Source organism: Antedon mediterranea, chromosome 7, assembly GCF_964355755.1.
Source record: "Antedon mediterranea chromosome 7, ecAntMedi1.1, whole genome shotgun sequence".
Lineage (NCBI taxonomy): Eukaryota > Metazoa > Echinodermata > Crinoidea > Comatulida > Antedonidae > Antedon > Antedon mediterranea.
In genome coordinates, this window is record NC_092676.1 from 5657158 (window position 1) to 5680194 (window position 23037).

The 23037-nt window shown below is 31.1% G+C and overlaps 1 protein-coding gene across 3 annotated transcripts in view; it reads left to right on the forward strand.

Annotated features, from left to right (window-relative positions):
- Window positions 1-13122: 13122 nt before the first annotated feature.
- LOC140054335 (CD151 antigen-like) overlaps window positions 13123-23037 on the forward strand; it is a 37714-nt gene continuing 27799 nt past the window's right edge. For 2 of the 3 annotated variants that reach the window (XM_072099282.1, XM_072099285.1), the window contains exons 1-2: window positions 13123-13168; window positions 22597-22707. The gene's annotated coding sequence lies outside the window, so the exon portion shown is untranslated. Of the gene's footprint in view, window positions 13169-18885; window positions 18939-22596; window positions 22708-23037 lie in introns of all 3 variants that reach the window. The other variant, XM_072099283.1, reaches the window with a different exon arrangement.

Below are 23037 nucleotides of genomic sequence, written 5' to 3' on the forward strand. Positions count from 1 at the left end.
TCAGCAATGTTATGCGCCGTGCAATTTTAAGCACGTTTTTGCACATAGAAATGATTTGTGTAAGCAGGTGTGTGCGCACTTATGAAGACATAATTGCTCTTCCGTGTGGACATGTTTGTGTTTGCGTTTGAGCTCATTTTGTTTCGTTATCGTTTCGATTGTAATTTAGCAAAATCTGACATTGTGTGTTAGGATGTTTTTGTGTGTTCTTTTTTATATGGTATGGAAACTAGAATTTAGTTTGTAATCTATCAGAATATTGTTATTTAATTTTATATTATTGATAATAATAGGGAGCTTTTGATTTGCGTCAACCTGTGACCTGTGACCTCATGCTAATTTATTGTGCGTTTGGCAATTTTTGTCATGTCGTTGAACCCAAACGGTCGTCGTGAAAAAAAAAACGAAATCGATTATTTGGACGACAGCTTGGGAAAAATGACGTATTGCATAATAAATTAAGTCCTGGGTCAAAGGTCATCACATTTTGAAGGCTATCTAATGTTGACAAGTAGTACTATGCCTATGACGTTGTTACGAGGACATTATATATTTAAATATTTCATGATCAGTATTCTACATTTATCAATATATTTAGTATGACCTATGACCTATTACATTCATTACTTGTTAACTATGAAACGCCATAGTTTATCAACAGTTAAATCATACCACTGGTATGCTTGGTACGCTATACGATATTATTTTACTAAAACATCTACTTTAGAAAAGGTGCGCTTGTTATATTTTAATCCTATTATACTGTATTTTTTGACACTGTGGCCTTCCATAGGATAAAACCACTTTTGATCTTCGCTCATATCGTTGGGAATTGTTATATTTAGTATTGGGCTAATCGTTAGTTGGTGCTTAATTTGCGACTACATGATATCATTTTTTTACTATGAAAATGTATAGATTTTAATCGTATATTTAGCTATTCTATTTTTATCTTTGTATAACGGTGTGAGAGTATAAATAAAAGTAATGCACATTTAGTAAAAACTCGCTTTCTCCTTTAATTGCTTACGTAGTCGGCATAAAATAATAATATCCGATTTAAATAGTTCCAGCAGTGGCGTAACGGCTATGAACGTTCATTGGCTAAACCCAGGAGCACCGGAGCATATGGGGGTCCCTGGGCAGTGCGTGCCCAGAGGAAAAATACAGGCATTGAAATATGTCGAAAAAGGCTCAGGGCGTTTTTAAAATCGTCAAAGTCTCCGTCGGCATTGAAGGCCAGCTGCAGAGTGGCGTAACGGCTATGAGCGCTCATTTGCTAAAACCCAGGGGCCCGGAGCTGGGAGGGCCGGGCCGGGCCACTTAGGGTTCCTAAACTAGGTGTCTCAGGCCTCTGCGTTACGCCACTGAGTTCCAGTATTACTTATGAAGATGATTATAAAACAATACGGTACATTGTAATTATTGAGATTTTAGAAAGCTTTTGAACAATAAAACAAAATGTCAAATACAAATCCCAGTGAATATCTACGAAGAAGAAACTTTTAAGTTTAATTATTATAAATAGGCCAAGATACGATATTAACGAATAATTTAGTAACATCCGTATTTTCTACAAAAATTAGGCCTACAATCAATGTATCTCAATGCAGTTTATTTGCGATTTGACCCAGGGTTACAGCGGTTTACCACCTAAGACCAACGACCCTATGACTAAACATTGTCGAAAACTACAGGTGACAAATTAGTATTGTAAGCACGCTGCATATAGCACACCCACTATCGAGTGTTGAAATTAACCCTAGCCAATGAATACAATACAATTCAAATTCAATAAACTTTATTGTCAAACTCATGAATGGCTTGAAACTTTGGCTGAAAGTACACACATTAAAATTGTCTAAAAACATTGTCGGACAAACAGTAAAAAAGAATAAAATCACATAAAACTGAGAACAAGATGTCATATAAAAAGTTAAAAGAGGGCACAAAAAATACAGATTGAGTTAAAAATACAGCTAAGATACTTATTGCGTTTATCTTTTTCACATTACATTAAAATGCCTCATAGCAGATGAGAGAAAGGATCTACCTAGGCGTTCAGTGTTCCAGTGAGGATATGTAATACGCCCAGGCCGGCTTAACGTAATGTACTGGTTAAGGGGGTGGCTAACATCTGACATAATAACTTTAAGTTTATTTGTTAACAACTTCATCTGATTTCTTAATATCGTTTCCTATTATCCTTTTGGCAGATTTACTTATTCTTTGTACTTTTTTCATGCATTGCTGGTTTAAATTGTTGAACCAAACTATTGCATTAAAAGTTAAAACAGATAAAATAACAGATTCATAAAATAAAGTCAAGAGCTTATTGCACACATGAAATTTCTTCAATCTTCTCAAAAAGTACAGTCGTTTATAACAATTGTGGTAACTAACTTAGTGTTTTCCTTCCAATTAAGTTTATCATCGATTACTGTGCCTAGATACTTAAAGTTACTAACAACTTCTACTTCATCGTTTAATATACATAGCTTATCATGTGTTTTGATACCTTTTCTAAAATCAATGATCATTTCTTTAGTCTTGTACAAGCCACTTATTGGCTGATCACACTAATGGAATGTTCAACAGAGCGGGTTAATTTGAATTACAATAGCTGGCACGTGAAGCCAGCTTCTCCTCTCCAAGTATTCGTCATTCATTCTGTAAGTAAGCAGCGGAGGAGGGCGTGAGCTGATAGAGGCTTCAGTTGGTATGTACTATTAATACTTTTATCAAATTTGGCAATATAGTTCCCTTTAATACTCCTTATTTGCCCTAAAACATCTTGATAACAATTTACCAAGTCAAATCGTCTAGGCCTACGTGGTATAATATTTTGTTTCATAGTTGGTGCAATGCAAAATAATGTCCAGTCTCACACACTGAACACAGGTTGCAAATTCAAGTTTAATTGGCTTAAAGACATTTTTATACGTGTACATTCTACAAACAGCAGGGCCAAGTGTAGGTCTTTAATAAATTAAGTTTTATTTGGACTATTAGTTCCTTTTTTACTTCCATTCAGAAATAATTCTTATGGCCTGAGTAACTATACCTACTGTGAATATCTATTGTCATAATATACAGTATAGATTTGAATTTGTCTTTAGCTTTATCTTGCTCGATGACCTTAAAAATGTATCGTCCCCCCAAAACATGAAAATCAAGATTAATAAAAAAATATTGAATAGGCTATTTTGCAATTTTAATAAAGTTAACTTCACTTCCGTAAAAAGTTTTCACTTATTAAAAGGCAAAATAAACAATTAATTCAACCAAAAACCCATTGAATTTTGGTCAACCTAACTATTTTTTGTGTCATGAAAATAATTTTTTTTTCGATCCAATTTTTGGTAAAAGTGAATAACTATTATGTGACATTAAAATGGAATATTCAACAACAGCATTTTTTTAATTATTTTTTCATGGTGACAATATACCTTACGCCGTGGCTAAAGATACAGTACCGTATCCATACTTCTAAAAAACTAAAGGTACGGGCGCTTCCGTTTGCTAAAGGTACGTTAAAATTGCATTAAGTTAAACCCTTCATTTTTTCCAGGTCGTACGATTATGGTTACAGTTTGGCCGCTTTAACGTAGGTAATTAATTTATGCAAAATTATTCATGACGTACTGATGTCGCTTGACGTTCACGCCTCGTTATCCTCTGCATCAAGATGCTCAGAACTGGTATACGTGAAGACACATAGTAAGACCTAACAACCCGAACCATTGGAACTAGCATACGTGTATAATTGTATGTGTAAATGTATGCCCATGCATTCATGTACACGTATGGTAATTGTAAATGGTTCGTTGTTTTTCAGAAGGACTAACACATATGTTTAATTAGTATGCAAATTACAGGTGGATTGAGCTGATATATCGTATCTAAATCCCTTTCCCCAAAACACATTTGTGTAATGTTGTATCATGCGTAGATAGGATATACATTGTTTTAATGGTATGCTTGCATATATCCTTGCCTTATACCTATATATTTGTGCATGTGATATGTTAATGCTTTGTATACAAATGTATTCTATGATATTATTCCTTTACTAACATTATAGCGGATGATTGCAACGCCTTGATAATGTGGATGTACCTGGAGAAGCCTGTATAGTTGATAATTTTAATAATGTATGATTATTTGTAAAAATTGTATAAATTTCAAACTTTTGCATGCCATGATTTTATTTGTTGAATAAAGATATTCTGAACAAATTTGTGTGACTTTACTACTTTATTGAAAAACATTTTTTTTGTCTTTGTTTTTTTTTTTTTCGTTTTGTTTTTTTCTTTCTAACATTAATCGTAAATGTAGATTAGTTTTGTTCGCATGATACAACATGCCGTTGTACAATATCCCTATAATGTTGTACACTGGCTTCCATTATTTTTTCTACAGGTGGACTCGAAGGTAAGTAACTAACGCAGCAAGATACGAAGGCAAGGATTTTACCTCTTGGGTTAACCACCGGGCATCTCCATGGGTCTCAAATGTGCTTAGACTGTTAGGGTTGTGATATAGCTAAAAACAAACTCATGATTTAATTTTTTATTTTGTTTTCTTTGTTGCAACTGCTTCTGACAACGTTGAGAGAATGTAAACTGTCAAAACTGTTGGTGTCGTCTGCGACACAAACCTTTACCTTTCTATCCAGTTAGTGTCTTTGCACGTCAGCACATCATAGCATGACTGTCACTAACTTAAAATAAAATTTCCATCGAATATGGTTATACAAGGTAGTTGTATAGGGCGGCTCTTTGAGTAACTGTATTTGATATAATATACCCGTAGGCCTAAAATAAATGAATTTGAAAAATTGTAACGAATAATGTTTTAAATAAATATAGAACACATTAAACAAATACTGTGTTGAAGTAGGCTGCATAGGAGTCTATATAGGGAGGCTTCTTGTAGTCTTTTCAACATGTAAACAAATTGAGTTAATAATAATAATAATAAATAAAGCAAAATAACAACACGTTTACATACATACATACAGTTAGGTTAACATAGATCAAGACACCATCTTCCAGTTTGTCATTATGGCGGACAGTATTAGAAACATCGCGAGGTGTAGGCTAGGCTCACTCTTGTAAACTGTCTGCCAAATGTCATACTGGAAAACAACAAACAATAAATTATTCATTAGGCATCGTTATGTGACTTTGGTTAAATAACACATGCGAGTTCCACAGCCTAATGTACCACGTCATTGTCAGTGAGTTATTCTAATCAGTGTACTTCTGTTACCCTGTGCCAAATAGCTCCGTACAAATGTCAGTGGTGATCTTTTGGTGTTAATGGTTGGTCTTTAGAGGTCTTGTTCCAATCTTTAAGCCAACGTCAATTTTAAACGCTCGAGCAACCCTCAAACGGGACTTGAGATTTTGGAAGTTTTTGGAACAATGTTGTATCCGTTTTGTATTGTTTTATGTTGGCTTATATATGGCTGTGTAAACGCCAAAACATAAACGAGGTTTGTATGTATAATGGCCCTCCTTCTGATTTCGATATCAACAGTTTATGTCGCCTGGAATAGGAGTGATACATAAGCGCTGAGAGGAGCGTTTGAAGTACTAACGATTACAAAAGTATATTAATAATCTATAATGGTTTTCCCTGCATGCGGCTCCCTCTCGTACTCTCAGCAAATCCAAAATCTCTTTAGTGGTAAACTGGGTGTGTACAACTCACCTCGATCCCCTTATCTTAATTCCTATAATCTGGTTTAGGCCAAGATATCTATTTTGTATTTTATAGTTTCAGGTCAATTTTTTTGGTTATAGCCTCGTAGTGTATTCAATGATAATTCAACATGCATGCCCAAACGTTATCGAAGATAAGTATAATGAGTACAATATACTTTTTAAAAATGTTTAAATTGAATGACTGACCTTTACTCAGTCATACACATAAAGGAACCTATATTTTAGTACCGATGGCCAATGTATCCAGAAACACACAGGAATGTATCATGTAATTTCTGTTTAGGCTTTAGCCCACTCTCACTCCTGGTTGTTATTCATTGGTGGCCAAATAAATATATTATTATTAGGTCTATATTGATACATATAACTTAATCAGATTTTCTACGAGTCGGACCTCGCATTACTACCTACCCTTGCCTTACCTGGTCATTCTAAATATTTCAGCTTGCATAATGTGTAATAAAAGAATCAAATTTCCATCCAATTTCCATTATTATAAAAAGTTGGAAATGTTTTTTGAATATTAATACGGTTTATTTTAAATACTAAACAATGAATTTATGACTTCTGTGACGTTGGGGTTTTCTTTTTAAATAACAAATAACTTTCAATATTTATAACAACTAAAATTCATCTCATTTTCACCCGTGAGAGTTGAGTTTGAACTATTTTGTATTGTGGCGGAGTGATTTGTGGAATTGTAGGCCTACTGTGTTAGAGGAGTGATACGGATTTCATAATATCATTGTGACGTATTCACACTTTGTTTTCAGCATCCTGGACTTTGAAGACCTTTGAACTCAGCCTTACCAACGTCTGCTGCGGACTTATTATGTTAACACACTTTTTTAACAATAACTTAAAAGTAAAAACCTCAATTATCAGAAGTCAACTAAATTGCCAAATAAGATTTATGCAGAATAGTTTACTAATGAAATTTTACTTATTGATTGACAAATATTTGTATAACTACGATATTCCATCACGTTGCAAGCTAAGAGTATCTAGAAATGGCCAAAGCAAAAATGTGTACTAGTACACACATAACAACTGTCACTGTCCACACACATTGGGCACTGTGGGGGAACAATAGTTTACTGAAAGGCTTCCAGTATAAAGATTTTTTTTTTTAATGCTTACATAATTAATGAATGACTGTATGCCTTGTTAACCTTCTCTTTGTGAAAAAATATCAATTTTGCTTCCTAGATGATGCAGAAGAAATTGGACATATATAACCCTGAAAAAAAAAACAATATGTTAAGTTTATACAACATGTTTTTATTTTTGCAATGTCATTGAGTATAGACTTGCCATTAAAATACAAGGAAAGAGCGGAAATACTAAAAGGTAATTACTGTATAGTATAAATAATTTATTGAAAATTAAGTCTATTTTGCTGGATTTTAAGCTTTTACTTGTAATCTTAACGTAACATGTAATCTTTTAGGAAACCGACAACTGATCGATGTTTGTAGTGATGTGATACTGGCTGTAGACTTCCAGCGCTTCACCAAACAACTTTTACATGTATGACGACTAAACTACAGTAACGTAATCGTGCTAGATGACAACGAAGAAAAACAAAGACGGTATCCTTCAGAGAACGGTAAAGATCTTTTTATTTCACATATATTTCAAAAACAATTTGCTATTTCTGTTAAGAATGCTTTTATTTTGCAATGCTTAAACATAAATTATCTTTCAGAAAACAACTGATCGATTCTTGTGATTGTAGGCCCTCTTACATGTAGGTTACCAGTCGACGTTTTACAAACAGCTTTTATATGTATGAAGTCTACTAATACAGCGAAGATGACAATCAAGAACTTGAATGTAGTGTCTGTACTTCTATCTCTCAGTGCGTATCCCTTTATGCATTTTCCAAGTAATTTCGTTCAGTTTCTGATATTTATAATGTTCATGCATTGAAAACATTGCTTTATATTTAATTATTACTAAAACATTTTATTTTCAGGTCATAAGCAGACGATGTTAGAAACTATTGGGAGAATGTTATTGGTGGATTTGATTCTTCATGAACTTTACCAGCCGATATTACTTACAGTCTGTTGAAGAATGTGATTGGTGGTTTGGATTCTGCAGATAAACTTGAGCAGACGATTTTATAAACTGTGGCGAGAATATAATTGGTGGTTTGGTTTCTGCAGATAAACTTGAGCAGGCGATATTATAAACTGTTGGAGAATATTGGTGGTTTGGATTCTGCAGATAAACTTGAACAGACGTTGTTAGAAACTTTTGTAGAATGTGATTGGTGGTTTGGTTTATGAACTTAAGCAGACGACAAAAACTGTCGAAAAATGCGATTGGTAGTTTCTTTTTCTGCAGGTGAATTTAAGCACACGATTCGATTCTGTATGACAGACTGACGTCACCAAAGTTGTATTTTAAATATGATCCGAATGAATACATAGTGTACGCCCTCTGTCCTTCTTTTTGCCAGTGTATTTAAATCAGTTTCTTGGTGTTTAATTGAATATTCATAAGGTTATGCAATAGTAAAACCATTTTCTACTATTTAATTTTCAGGTTATATGATTATCAACGATGGGGAATATGTGATTGGTGGTTTGGTTTCTGCAAATTAACTTGAGAAGTCGGTATTTGAAACCTTTGAAGAATATGATTGGTGGTTTGGTTTCTGCAGATAAACTTAAGCAAACGATATTATAAACTTTTGAAGAATGTGATTGGTAGTTTGGATTCTGCAGATGAACTTGAGCAGACAATATTATAAACTTTTGTAGAATGTGATTGGTGGTTTGGTTTATGAACTTGAGCAGACGACATTAAAAACTGTTGAAAAATGCGATTGGTGGTTTGTTTTTCTGCAGGTGAATTTAAGCACACGATTAGATCGATGAACTTGAGTAGACAATATTATAAACCTTTGAAGAATGTGATTGGTGGTTTGGATTCTGCAGATAAACTTGAGCAGACGTTGTTAGAAACTTTGGAAGAATGTGATGGGTGGTTTGGATTCTGAAGATAAACTTGAACAGACGATATTATAAACTTTTGAAGAATGCGATGGGTGGGTTGGTTTCTGCAGATGAACTTGAGCAGACGATATTATAAACTGTTGAAGAATGTGATTTGGTTTCTGCAGATGAACTTGAGCAGACAATATTAGAAGCAATGGACGTGATTGGTATATTTTTCTGTGGATGGAACATTATTGACGAATTGTACATACAATTATTAATATGATTATGATTACAATGATTAAACCGAATAAGACGAGTGCGATTGTAAGGGGAATTTTAAATTGGTGGGTTGGTTTCTGCAGATAAACTTGAGCAGACGATATTATACACTTTTGAAGAATGCGATTGGTAGGTTGGTTTCTGCAGATGAACTTGAGCAGACGATATTATAAACTGTTGAAGAATGTGATTTGGTTTCTGCAGATGAACTTGAGCAGACAATATTAGAAGCAATGGACGTGATTGGTATATTTTTCTGTGGATGGAACATTATTGACGAATTGTACATACAATTAATATGATTATGATTACAATGATTAAACCGAATAAGACGAGTGCGATTGTAAAGGGAATTTTAAATTGGTGGGTTGGTTTCTGCAGATAAACTTGAACAGACGATATTATAAACTTTTGAAGAATGCGATGGGTGGGTTGGTTTCTGCAGATGAACTTGAGCAGACGATATTATAAACTGTTGAAGAATGTGATTTGGTTTCTGCAGATGAACTTGAGCAGACAATATTAGAAGCAATGGACGTGATTGGTATATTTTTCTGTGGATGGAACATTATTGACGAATTGTACATACAATTATTAATATGATTATGATTACAATGATTAAACCGAATAAGACGAGTGCGATTGTAAGGGGAATTTTAAATTGGTGGGTTGGTTTCTGCAGATAAACTTGAGCAGACGATATTATACACTTTTGAAGAATGCGATTGGTAGGTTGGTTTCTGCAGATGAACTTGAGCAGACGATATTATAAACTGTTGAAGAATGTGATTTGGTTTCTGCAGATGAACTTGAGCAGACAATATTAGAAGCAATGGACGTGATTGGTATATTTTTCTGTGGATGGAACATTATTGACGAATTGTACACATACAATTATTAATATGATTATGATTACAATGATTAAACCGAATAAGACGAGTGCGATTGTAAAGGGAATTTTAAATTGGTGGGTTGGTTTCTGCAGATAAACTTGAGCAGACGATATTATACACTTTTGAAGAATGCGATTGGTGGGTTGGTTTCTGCAGATGAACTTGAGCAGACGATATTATAAACTGTTGAAGAATGTGATTGGAGATTTGGTTTCTGCAGATGAACTTGAGCAGACAATATTAGAAGCAATGGACGTGATTGGTATATTTTTCTGTGGATGGAACATTATTGACGAATTGTACATACAATTATTAATATGATTATGATTACAATGATTATACCGAATAAGACGAGTGCGATTGTAAGGGGAATTTTAAATTGGTGGGTTGGTTTCTGCAGATGAACTTGAGCAGACAATATTAGAAGCAATGTACGTGATTGGTATATTTTTCTGTGGATGGAACATTATTGACGAATTGTACATACAATTATTAATATGATTATGATTACAATGATTAAACTGAATAAGACGAGTGCGATTGTAAGGGGAATTTTAAACTACTTTTATGTTATGCCTTAAACAAAATTTGCCATCAACTGAAATTATAATTGGAATATTTGATTGATAATATAGAATTTATTGGTATAAGTGAAATATTTTAAATAATATTAAATTGATTTATGATTGATCCCGTTCAAATTAAAATTTGTATTAAATAATATGAATTATATGATATATATATACGTTAGGCATGGATAATAGTTTTAAATCAATTATTTCAATATGTCCTTTTTCGATTGATATAAATAAATAATTTATGATTGATCCAAATTTAACAGACTCGTACAACTCATTCATTCATTCTTTTTCTTTATTCAATTTTTATTTCAACTACTTTCTTTAAACATCTTTGCATTCATCTTTACCATTTACCAAAAGTGTAAACGGTATGTTTTTTGTTAATTAAGTGCGCTTAGGATTTAGTCTCAGCGACGTAGATTAAGTTTTTTTAGCTTAGTTAGGTGTATGTACCGTTTACACGAATCATCTAACCATTACTCATCCTGTAACAACTTTCTATATTAACTCTCTATATCTTCTATATTAACAGACGAGTCGCAAACTTTGTTTTGGAAATACCTGGTAACAAAATTCGGATGGGACCTCCAGCCAAATTTTAATTGGCATAAACATGAAAACACAATTGATAATTTTAATTGTTTTAATAAGTTTTCATAATCATAATTGTAAATCCGAATGTAATTTTTCCACCAATTAATGCTAAATTAAACTTTAAATTGATTTAAATCTTCAAAAATTCTGATTTTTACTCTAAATTCGGTTGAGTAAAACTTGACCCAAATTGGTTTCAAAATTGGGTCAATATCGTTCGTTCGCTTCAAACAATCCTGATTGGTTTATTTTTGTTCGCAGACTATTTCTAAAAATAATTAAATATACCTTTGTTTTTGTTTTATTTATATTTCGAATAAATAAATGAATGAGGCATGACGTATAGTGTATAACACTCAGTAGGGTTCATATGCATAAAGGTTTAATCAAAGTTATCAAATCATATTGTATTTTATTTATCTATGAATTTTATTTATCAATTATATTAATGAATATTATATTTGTAAATACGACCCGTACCTATAATCGATAGGAAGCAATTCCCTGAATATTAATTTGTTGTATAAATATTATTCAGCCTAAAACATGTATTGTATATATAAACATTATTTTTAAATATTTTGTACCCTATTGATTAATGCCTGATTAGTTATAATTATTATACGATTATATAATGATGTAATAATTGATCAATTTAATTATCATAAAAAACAATTAATTTATATTTTTTATTGTTTTATGTATGATTCACGAATCAATGTTTTAGTTATATATTATCTTTGTAAATATCGTATTTATATATTTAAAACAATTAATCTACGAAAACTAGTTGATTTTTCTCGAATTAATGTAATTTTAATTATAAAATAAATTACTGGATGCGCTGTATTCAAAATATTGAAAATATTATCTATTGTAAATATCAAACGTATGATAAATGTTAATTATAAAAACAATTAATTAATATTTTATTATCTTTGATTGTAGTCAGTACTGTACGAATATTGAAAATAATAAATTTGAAAATATCAAACATGATAAAACATATATCAATGATGTTTATTTCTTATCTGAATTTTAATGACTGAAGTATAATCGTTAATATCCTATGAATAATTTATTTAATTTATTTATTCAACTTGGTTTTACAAGGGTAGGTACAAGCTTTACTACGGCAGTACAAAGATATAAAACGACATTAAAAATTCCTACATTTGAAATATGTTAAAATTCATGTAAAAGTACACCAGATATTGCTTATATTATTGGTTATATTTGAGATATTTAACTTGGTTTTAAAATCAGAATAAGATATATTGTATTTAAAGAGGAGAGAATTAGAAAGGAAGTGACACTGTAATAAAAATACATTTTAATACGAATATCATTGTACCGGTAATGTAATACGTAATTCCATATTTGATCATTTTACAAAATAAAGTGTTGTATTGTTGAATGTGTTTATTTTATGTCCCCTTTTCCAAATATTGTGGTGATTACGAAACAATTGTTGTATTTGTTTTCGTCCAGTATTGTTTGCGGTGACAATTGTCGTGACTGAAATTTCTCAATTTCTCTTCCAATCCATTAAAATTAAATTAATTATTAGTTATCGGTTATTTACACTAAAGTTATTAATAATGTGTATGTGTGATTTACTTAAGATTTGTATGCTTTCTCTCTGGTTTTTTTTTCTGCGACCATTTATATAGACCAAATTTACGTTTGATACTGATATATGCATTATGTCTAGTTTTATTTCTGGTTATTCCATCAATTGTTTGGTAGTCGCTACTGAGTAATGGGCCATAAACCTTCAAGATTGGGAAACTTTACTGTAAAAAAACGGTTTACTCTTTTTTTTAGAAATCTGTGTCTTGGCTGTTTTGTTCTACTTGGAAAACATTACGTAGCGTGTAATATTTAGTCATCGAAACTCACTTAATGTTTTTATTTTCCGTTCATAAAACCCACAATATTACGTCATTGCATAACAGTAATGGGTTGGGCTGTTCAAATTGTCAAACCACAATAATGATTACGCCACCATTAGTCACGTCACGGTTGAACGAACTCCCTAAGTTTTAGGATAAGATCTCACTCGCGCCAGTTCTAACTTTATTTCAAAACTGTTCGGAGTTACTTGAAAGATTATAAAACAAACAAACTTGGCCCTGGTAAGTAGTGTTTTTATTAATTATTATCCTATAGGTTTATGTTAGGGTTATAACAAACATAATTTTGTCAACCGTTTGACTTCAGGGAAGTCTTTTAAAGACTTTATTGTTTGGTCTCGGTGCTAGCGTCAAAGCTCGCGGTGTAGGCTTAGAATCGGAAGAATCGGTGAATCATCGCCTGGTACGTTAGCTCGAGTGCTATTGTATCCCGGTATTATGATTTTATAACGGTGGTTGTATACATACTTTGATATACCTTTTTTAGGTTAATTGCAATTAAACACATTTCTATAAATATTCGAAATAGAATTGTCTATTATATTAAACATAATTTAAATATACTTGTTTTATAGTTTAAGATTTCTAATAAGATAAAACGTCTATTTCTATTCTAGAGAGCAGGCGACATTAAATGGAAAAAAATTTATAATTTTTAGGGAACACCTTTTTTCCCATAAGTGAATCTTGTTTTCTATTCATTATGATGTTAATTTAACTTTTAATTAAAGTTACAGTAACTTTGTTACAAAAAAAACAAAAACATTTTAATCACTATATGTTAATTAAAACATTATTTAATAATCATTGCATATGTATTTTTGTTATTGTTTAAGCCTTACTTTAATACTTTATTTTAATAAAACAAAATTATTGATAAATTAATCATATTCAATATTAATAAAATAAAAGGAATAGTTTAACCATGCCTCCTCAGGGAAAATTTTCATTTAAAAATTTTGTTTAGCAATATTGCTAATCAAACTGATTTTTAAGTCGAGAAACATAGTTTTGTATTGTTTTTTTTGCTACACAATTTTCAAAATGTGTAGCAATAAGGTTGTTTTGTATAGCTTTTTGCTATGCTACACTGGCGAAAATGTTCCCTGCTCCTGAACTATAATATAATAATCAATGAAAATACTGTTAAATGTTTTCTGCCTACCCTATCAAACTTTTTTGCCAAATTTTGGTAGTGATATCATATGCTCAAATACGGTGGTGAAATGACATCATCGTGTCCATATATGGGCACATAACATTTGATAGTGTAAATAGAGCTTTTATGTAGTTTCTGAAATGTCTTTCATTTTTTAATAAGGTTACTAATATGGAATTCTGATACTTATTATTGTAATGACAGTCTACAGTAGAACATGTGAGTCATAGACAAATTAAGTTTATAACCAGGATGGAAATGTCCGCAGTCAGCGCTAACAACTTGAATCATTGTTTTAAATTATAATATTATAATAGAACAAACATTTAATTTGGTGTACTGCTACTAAGAATTCTGTATTTAAAGATGTATTATCCCCAAAAAACATGAAAAATAAAGATTAAATCAGATATTGAAGTATGCCATTTTGTAGTTCTACAGTAACAAATTAAGTTAATCACTTCAGTAGAAAAAAAAACTCTGAAAAAAATAATGTTTTCACTTATAAAATGACAAAATAAACAGATAGATTCAACCAAAAACCCATTGGCTGACATCCAATTTGACTAGTTTGTGCTTTAAATTACAGTTTTAGGTAAATTTTTGTTTTTCCGATTCAATTTTTGGTCAAAGTGAATAACTATTACGTTAAAATGGCATATTGAAAAAAAAATTTAAAACGGACAATACATCTTTTAACTTAATATGTACAGTACTGTACTTATGCAGCAATTACTCAGAAGATAAATATAAGGTTTCTTAATCTTTTATGTAATTATTAGATAAATAATCATGATCTCTTCCTGTTGGATGGTCAGAGGAGTTGTTGTAATCTAGAACTTCTTCAAAAAACCTTACAATACAGTACGTTTATGAATCTTTTGTATAGTTTTAGTGATGAGTTTATTAAGAGGATACAGTAAAAAAAAAAATTTAATTAAAAAAATTAATATTGTCATATACAGTATAGAGTTGTCTTGGGTGGGTGTTTGACTTTTAGGTTACATAGCCTTCCACCCAATATAATAAAAGTCTTTCATTATTACCATATTTGGAAGGTTTTGTATGTAAGTAATCAAGTCTTAACACCCACGTTTGCCCAGCCCAATTACAGTATCTACAATAGCACTGTACAGTTATTCTTTGAAGGTTTGCCTGATTTTCTAGAAAGATGGTTTTAACAGCTGAAAACTAAATTCTTAAAGACCCCTTCCCTGCAATTTTGGACGTTTTTTGGAAAATAATACATATATATCACTTTAAAAACATTAAACCATGTCATTCCTTGTCTTAAATGTACGTTTTATGGTAAATTATGATAAAAAGTGAGAAACAATGCACTACCTAAGTAGCTCGCGGCGATCGACATCTCGTGGACGGTCTCAGGCCTAGCCTAGCTAGGCTTAGTTTTGTAGGCCTAGCTGGTAAACATCGGTAACGTACGAACATCGTACGCTAGCTATATACCTAGCCTGACGTTGTATAGTTGCTACATTAATTGTCTTTCTATTTTTGCCAGACTCCGTTGATACAAATTGGGGAAAACCCGGTATTTTCGCTGAAAAGTTAGGAGTCTTCCATTTGTTTTGGCTTCACGATCGATCGAAAAGTGGGCGAATTACAGGTGAAAAACAACAATATCAATCCGCGCGCAATGCATTTTGGGATTTATAGCGGGCCGCTATAATTATTAAAATCGATTTATTTTTCACATTTTTAACCGTTTAAAGACGAAAAAAGTTATCGCAATAGGACCATATAGTATTATTTTTACATTAAATATAGTTTGTGATCTTAAATTAGATCTAAAAAACGTAGGGAATGGGGCTTTAACCATATTGTACATAATTTATATGTACTGTATACCTTTGTAACTTTTCAATTTGATATGACAGTACAGTAATAATAACCATAGAGATATTATATACTATAATATCTCTATGTAATAACACAATGATGTCATTTCACTACCATATTTGGGCACATCACAGTTTTTTTGTCGAACTAGTTTGATAGTGTAGACAGAGCTTACAGTCACTGTCAAACTTTAGTTTGATAGTGACTTCTTAAATGTCAAACTTGATGTTAAAAGAGCATTCATAATATTTGGCACACACTGTGTCTGTTAACGTACGATGACTCATTTGTCTATTAGCGTACGTAATTACCGCTTTTATGACTATCACTTGAATAAAATAGGTCAATAAACGAAGAAATTAAAAATCAATGTTCTTTTGATATTAAAATGTTATTGAAAATCAATTTCTTGGGCTAATTGCTGTCAAGAAGACAATTAAATTTAGTTTCTGTGTATTTATAGTTTAGTTTTGTTTAATCGAAGCATGTCATACTTAGTTTTGAGTGCCGAGAAAAGCGGCTTAAACTTAATGATTGAATACAGTGTCGGTGAGTTTAAATGATTGTCGGAAATTTGTGATCTAAAGTTTACAGTAGACTGGTGAGAGGTTTGAATTTAATTTAGCTGAAATTTTTAATTAGAGCTTATGCCTTGGTTCCTACTAGAAATGCAACGCAAGGATGTAGATGTAAAGTACATGTAAGCAAGTTGACCAATGACAACCGACAGTTCAAATAATCTACCACCTCTGATTGGTCAAATCACTTTACTGTACTGTATGTTACATGCTTAGTGTTGCTTCTCTAGTGGAAATCCAGCTTCTACTGTTCTGTACACTGTATCTTGTTTTATATCTATTGCATTGTGTTTAGTTGCACAGACTTTCCTAAATCTAACAAAGTACTGAAAATAATGCGCCATCTTGCATAATTACTACTGTAACTAAGCTCAATTTTACAGTTTGTAATCCGCATAATTGTACTAGTAATACTTACAATAGCTTAAACTTATGTTAGCTGTCTCAAAGAGGAATTAAAACACACTTAATAGATATCCTGTGTCAGTTTAAATACTGTCAGTATATCCTGGAGTGTGGACTGCAGTACGCATTATTTTTATTGGACCTACTGTACTGGTCAAATTTACATAACTGGAACATTCCTCAAAACAGTGAGCCATTCAGATGATCCTTAAACATAAGATATTATAACACATTTGAAATACAAGTATTAATGTACATTTAGAATATCAATAAAGATATAATGTCCCCCTGAACATTTTTTTTTACAAATTTTTGTTTGTTGAATATGCAATTTTAATATTGCTTAATAGTTACTGTATTCACTTTTACCAATACTGTAAATAGGATAAAAAAAATTTATTTATCTGAAAAAATGTAATTTAAAGCTAACAAGGCAATACATGCCTGCATTTGCATTCTAAAATTTGAGTGTTTTACTGAGTCTGACCAAACGACTGACCAACCGACCGACATAGTGAGCTGTAGAGGAGTCACGTTTGCACGCGAATAAAAATACTTAAATCGTCTGTCAAACAATGGGTTTTGGTTAAAATTAACCGTTTATTTTGTCTTTTATATTAAGTGAAATAATTATTTTTGTTGGTTTTTTTTCTACAGAAGTTAATAGCTTTATTTAACTGTAAAAATGACCTACCGGTAACTGTATATTAAATGTCTAATTTGATTAATCTTCATTTTTCATGTTTTTGGGGGATAATACATCTTTAAATTAATATTGCAATATTTAATTATTATAAAAAGTCTATTGAATTTCAAATTAAAAGTATCAATTACGTTCTGACAAAAGCTGTCGGTGACATGCGGCTACCTAAATACAATAATTTAAAACTTTAAAATAACTAAAATAAACTAAATTTATCTTTTAACACGGCTGATTTGTTTTCGTAAAATAGAATAATATAATACTTTGTATAATATGCAGGTAGCTCACAGGAAAACTTAACAAAAGGTGCAACCACTTATTTTTGGGAGGTTTTTTTTATCAATAGAACGGTAAACAAAAGAAGGTTGGGCCAGTTTGTAAAATCATTGAAAAAGCCGAGATCAACCAACCCTGTAACTAACTGAATTTTGGGTGTCATCAGTCATGTGACTTACTATAGTATATTGGATAATAAAAAAATAATTAGTCATGATTTTGAATAGAATGTATAAAAATACAGGGAATAATTTCGCCAGTGTAGCATAGCAAAAAGCTATATACAAAACAACCTTATTGCTACACATTTCTAAAATTGTGTTGCAAAAAAGACAACACAAAACTATGTTTCTCGACTAAAAAATCAGTTTGATTTAATAGCAATAATTGCTAAACAAAATTTTAAAATGAAATTTTTCCCTGAATTATACCAGCTAATACTCATTATCCCTACATTATCAGTGTTATACAGTACTGTGTCTCACTTATAACTGTCCTGTTTCATCATCTTTTTTTTTTCTGTATTCTTCTTTCTTCACAATATAATAATAGGACATTTCCATTATATATCTGTAGCATGAATTTGATTATATTTTGTTGTATACTGTATGTACAGTATTCATTTTCTTCAGAATTAAACTTTGCTTGATTCATCATTTCTAATATTAATCATAGTAATTATAGAATATACTGACTGATTTTTACATTTTTAACAGTTTTTTTGTTTTTAACTTTTTATCTTGTATTTTAATCTGTTATAATACTGCACGTTCTAAATTGTTGCAACATTTTGTATGTTTGTTTTTTATTGTTGTTTTAATCTACGGTACCAAGCAAAGTGAATTTCCATTTTTATGGACAAATAAAATTTCTTGAATCTTGAATCTTAAATGATAATTTAATGCCTTTCATTATTGACTGAAACTACCTCAACGGTTTTTAATTTCATTAATTTATTTAGATTGATAAAGGTTTGCAAGTAATCAAGTCATTTTGAAAACAGTGCTCCTTTGTGTAGGTAATATATCTTGTGTAAAGCTACAGTTTAGTTTATTTTTATACCTTTGTTCACCGGCTGAAATGACCATCTAAAATGTCAATTCTGATGACATCGATATCATGTTGTTACATTTCCAGTCATATTATGTTGCTGTAGAAGAAATTATCCGATCCAATTGTTGTAGTCTATAATTAGTTTTTCTTGTTGTCACTTGATAAAAAATACAAAGTAATTTAATTTTTAAACGGTATGGATTTCTGTGTTGTAACATGCAGTTACTCATTTTAAATGTTTTATTGTTAAAATCATTCCGAATAATTACGGTGACCCCAAGGAATTTGTTGCCAACCGCCACTTTAAAAAGCTGGTGACATCCCTGGTTAAAATTATAGAATCAGATAAAATACAGTTTCTTAAAATTTAAAAAAGAAATATTAAAAATAATGTAAATTATATATTATAAAATTAATTTTCAGAATATCACCCATGTGGTTCAAAATTAATGTTTGGTGCCTGTGGTGTTATATTATATACTGTAAATGCAAAAACAAAATAAGAGAAACAAGAACTGATTGATTACAAAGAAATGTATTTAAATTCAACATGAGCATAATATAAATATGAAATAAATGTGAGTGAATCTCACAAAAGAGAAAAACTTTTATTTAAAGGGACCCTGTAAAAATTATTCTACTTCAGTAACTGAAGTAGAATACTTTACAAGGTCTGTACATATGCTTTTATACAGTTATGAGTTATTTATACAGTATACTGTAAAGTACTATAATCTAGTTTAATACATTCTGTTTCTTTGCCTTCTGTTGTACATATTTCACTTGTAATAAGGACAGGTTTCATGCGATGACCTTTTAAACGATTTATCGCGTTCTTTTTGAGATTTCACTTTTATATCGTTTGAAATTGTTTGATACAATATCCTGCTTTAAAAGAGATTTTTAATTTATTTTTCTGTGATAAAAAAAAAACAGTATAGTGTTGACTGAACTTGCATTAAAATGGCTGTGTTGAAATTGTATAGTATACGGTAGTTTGTAATACATTGAACTGCTTTTGGTGTTACACTTACAGTGAAATGCTATAGTGTTTTGTTGTAATGCTATGGCGTTCTCATTTAAATGCTACAGTATTTCGTATTGCGTTGAACGCCGTCAACATAAATTGATACTCTTATTCATGCATATAATTGTGTTCCCTTCTACAAATAATAGTATCAAAATGCTGTAAAGATGAGAACTTATATATCAGCAGTGGGGATTATTGCAATTGATGTAACAGCAGGAGTTTGCTGCAGTTGATGGAACAGCAACGGGCCTGCTGAGCTGTGAACCTACAGCTAAGGTCACACGCTCTTAAGTTTTCATATCGTACTCTTTGCTTTTTTTGATATTTTATATTATTTTCTGTAATGGGCGGTTTAAAAAAAATTGTATTTATAGAAATCGTACTGAGATACTGTACAGTAAACAATTGATTATTAATATTTGGTAATCCCTTGATCTAATATGCTCTTCCAAGAGATGATTAAAGATGGATGGAGAGAGCGAGTATCATTTTAAGATATACAGCAGTCATTGAATAAAGTAATATAATAAAAGTGTACTGTACATGAGATGTGCCCATGTTAACAACTGTTTTTTTATCCTGATTTTTTCCTTCTCAAATTTGGCAGTCGATGTGCCAAACGACTTGCGTATGCGCATATCATAAAAATGATGTCATAGTGTTTCAGTCTCTATTATGATAATATTGAGCACCGTTTGAAATAAGAATGGGTTTAGAGATATTGTACAGCTTTGGTTATTTCATAATGTTAATAATTGAACCATATGACGGTATACAGTTACTAATTACCAATATATATATATATATATATATATACATTGACCGTGCATACATTTATATCCATTTATTTTCTGTATGTATTCGGAAATTGACTTTAAATAAAACAAAATTAAAACCAAACTAAAACCAAAAAAAAGAAGGGAAACATTCAACATTTTATGAATACATAAAAATAAGCATCATCTCAAACTTTAGCAGCTGCAAATTTATCTATTTTCATCTGAAATTCAACATAAATTTTCTTCACATCGTAATTATTGTTTACAATATGCATTTTGCAGGAAGTCATAAATCGTATAGAATACACAATTTGTGCTATTTTTGTCAAACAATTTCACTTTTCATTTTAAATTGAGTCCATCCTACAATGAACCTAAGTCTGTTAAGTCGTTTGATGAGTTTTAAATTCGTTGTTGCCTCAACCTAAACATTTTTCTCTGCTGCTATTTCAGAATAAATATTTAGGTCCACATTGGATTCCTTGGTATTTTTATGGTAAATATTTGGATGGGAATTTTAACAAATAGGGATCACACTTGTCTATAAACCAATTTAAAATTAATGTGCAAGAATCATGTCAAAATTATTCCAACTACAGTTGCTGCAGTGAATTTTTACTGCGATGATTTTAATTTTTTTCATTTTGTCAGTCACTGAAATAAATACTGTAGCGTGTATAATTACCATAATAAAACTGCAGGTTAATGTAGTTACTGCAATATCTGCAGTAGAATAGTTTTTATATAATGCTATTACTATTTATTCTCATTCTTGGGCCTACAGTACATACCCATTAAGTTCAAAAAGTTCATTTATTTTTAATGAAAGTAATTTTTTTTTAAATAACCTAACTAGTGTATTTAGCTTTGTCTACACTATCAAAGTTATGTGAAAAAAATTGATGTGCCCATATACCGTATACTCTAGACATGATGATGTTATACTACGCTACTGTACTGTATCATATTTCAGCACATCACACTTTTTTTGTCAAACTTGTTTGATAGTGTGGACAGAACTTAATACTGGTCCCACATTAAATTAAATGTCATTGCTATTTTACAGTATACTTGGTATTTCCCAGAAATGTTAATTTTTAATAGTTTCCTTGTAATTGTATATGATAACTGGGAAAATTAAGGGATACTTTAGTTCTACCTAAGTTTATATAACAGGAAGTAAGTGGGAAAATGTGAGTTAAAAAGAAAAGTAGATTTCTAAGTATCGTTAAAGATGGGGAATTTGTGGTACTGTTAATGTGTTTCATCATTACTTACATTTTAGGTTCTGACCTGTCGTTTTACATTAACCAATCATTTCGCTAATGTTTATGAATTGAATGGGAAGAATATTTTGTTGAAGTGTTGTGAGCAATAGCTTTATTCTCATTATTCAATTAATAGGAAATGTATAGTTTTACAACAAATTCATTTTAATAAATCTTTAATAAATCTTTAATACATTTTATTTTATTTATTTTAATATATTATAATAAATAAAATAAAAATGTTTGAAACACCTGTAATTAAGTTAGGATTAATTTGGTTTAACTATCCAGGTGGCCTACTTTCATAATATAAATTAATTTAAAAGATATAAATAAGTGCGTAAGAAGATGCTATCTGCATCATGATGCAACTGCCCTTTGACCTTTACGTAAATCACTAAGTGCTAAGGAATGGTGAATGTTTTAATTTTAAAGTAAAGATAACACAAGTAGAGATTGCAGGCTTGAATGGAACTTGCCGTTCCTCGGGGTTATCTCCAATCAAACTTACGCTTCAATTAACTCTGTTCATCTTCCCTCAGATTGGCAGACGGACGACGAGGTGGTCAGACCGTTGCAGTTAGCAGGAGGTTAATTTACCTAATTGATTCAAGTTTACAAGCTGTAGGAACGAAAGTGAAGGCGATAATTCGGTTTGTATTCTTTTGAAAGATGTTCTGAATTGGTTTAATGGAGTGTCTGATGTGTAGGGTGTTTTAACAGTTGTTGTTGAATATCAGGCACATATACAGTATAGCCTGCTTCTATTTCAATATTAGAAGAAACATTGTATAACTCCATCATGCCGGCCTTTGTTGCTTTAGCGCCCGTTACTACAGAGAAGGAAAAATTATGGTAGAGCAGTCCTCTAGGAAATTTTTCATATCATATGGTCTCCCTAGGGAGAGCAGACCTATTGTCAGTTTATCCAGGTAAATGGCATTTATGGATTAAAACCATAACCGAATTATTTCAACCTGTAC